The 1,708-nt window shown below is 41.7% G+C and overlaps 1 long non-coding RNA gene across 1 annotated transcript in view; it reads right to left on the minus strand.

The window, feature by feature from the left end:
• Positions 1-60: 60 nt before the first annotated feature.
• The window catches only part of LOC128881850 (uncharacterized), a 4,441-nt gene continuing 2,793 nt past the window's right edge, over positions 61-1,708 (minus strand). The window contains exon 7 of the long non-coding RNA XR_008458199.1: positions 61-820. This is a non-coding gene — a long non-coding RNA (uncharacterized LOC128881850). The remainder of the gene's footprint in view (positions 821-1,708) is intronic.

Here is a 1,708-nt window from a genome sequence, read left to right on the forward strand (position 1 = left end):
TGAAAAACAAAATGTTTCTATTGTGAAACACATAAATGTACCTCTAAATTTAATAAAATTTTAATTTTCAATAAAAAGCTTCTATTGTAAAACGCATAAATGTACCTTTGTGAGATAACGACAGGCACAAAGAAAGCTTCCTTATGAATATAAAATGTTAAAAATTTCAAGAAATCCTTAAAAATTGATTCTTCGAATCAGAATGCCCCCTGAAACGGTAATCGAGATTCCCCGGGTCCTCTGGAAGGACCACCGAGCGTATCGCGGATATCCGAGCAAACATTTAATTCGCGATTACATTATTTTCGAGGGGACGAGGGTAGCGAGACCAAGGGTGGACCCTGTCAGCACCAGTTTCGTCCAGATACGCGTACGAGCGCCGGGTAACAACGGGGTACCGTTCCAACCCCTCGATAATAGAGATTTCACGCCGCGGGGCCCGTAGCCTCGGTTCTCACAGTAGGGGTCACGTATTCGACCGATCAATTATTGTCCAGTGGAACCATTGGCCAGCGAACGTCGACAGTGGGTCAGTAGATTTCCAAGCGAGGTAGTCGCGTGCCCCTAAGTATCTGTTTATAGTCCTTGGGGATCAATTTGTTTGCTAAATTATTTATTGGTCAAATACGGCGCGTTTCGGCGAGGCCGCGGCGCCTTCCGCGCCGCGGATCTGTTTGATCTGTGGTTTGGGAAAGGTAAACTCCAGGAATCCTGTACTTCATTGTTCTCCTCTTCTGGTTTCCTTTTTTACTACTCAGGTAAAAGTTGAGAGAACGCTTGGAACTTCGGCAGAATCATTGTTCATAACAATAGGAGGACCCTGTAATAATTTCAGATTATTAGTTCAATTATTTCTTTGTGAGAACAGTAAATATGAAGCTATTTGTGGTGAAAGCTTTTTCACTCTGGTATTTTTTATTTTATAATCCGGGTGGAAATTGATGGAATTTGAAAGTTGCCAGAGTTATTACTTACAAGAAGCCGTACAAATTTCGGATTTTCTTCCTTAATTATTTCCTTTTAATTATCCTTTTAATGACCAAGGAAGCTTCTGTTAAAATTTCTTATCAATCCGTTAAGTAGCTTTTGAAACTGTTGTACAAACAAATACGTACAAACAAACGTTTCTTTATACAACATTAATGTAAGCAACACGTGCACACTAGCAAGCGTAGCAAAACGTACAATGTATTTCTTCCTTCTAACAAACAACAAAATTGAAACTGGAGTTACATGTATTCTTCAATCGCACTGTTTTAAAAAAGATATGATAGGATGGCAGGTTTACTGTACAAGGCACGAGAATTAATCTCTACAGGTCCTATGAACACCTATGTTCAAGCAAAATGTAGCATTTGAGTCTGAATTGGCGAGCAGCGGCGAAAAATCGGCGTTAGAATCGTTTTAGGCGAGCCACGAGTCGCGAGATGGCCGAGGGATGAAAATGAAATATGCGGAGCGATGCAATTGACGTTCACCGCCGCAAACTGTGTGCAACGACGCGACACTGAATTGCGGCCAATCGACGGTCTGACGTTGAAAGGAGCCACTGAGGGCGCCCAGGGGTCACGGGGAATGAACGACACGTGGGGGAAGATAAATGATAAAGCAAAGCTAAAGAAAAGCTGAGGAAATACACCCACTCATTACGGATTGCAATTTCCTTGAGGAAAGATGAACGTTAGAAAAATAACGAGCTAGTGAGTTT

The sequence above is a fragment of the Hylaeus volcanicus genome, chromosome 9 (genome assembly GCF_026283585.1).
Source record: "Hylaeus volcanicus isolate JK05 chromosome 9, UHH_iyHylVolc1.0_haploid, whole genome shotgun sequence".
Taxonomy (NCBI): domain Eukaryota; kingdom Metazoa; phylum Arthropoda; class Insecta; order Hymenoptera; family Colletidae; genus Hylaeus; species Hylaeus volcanicus.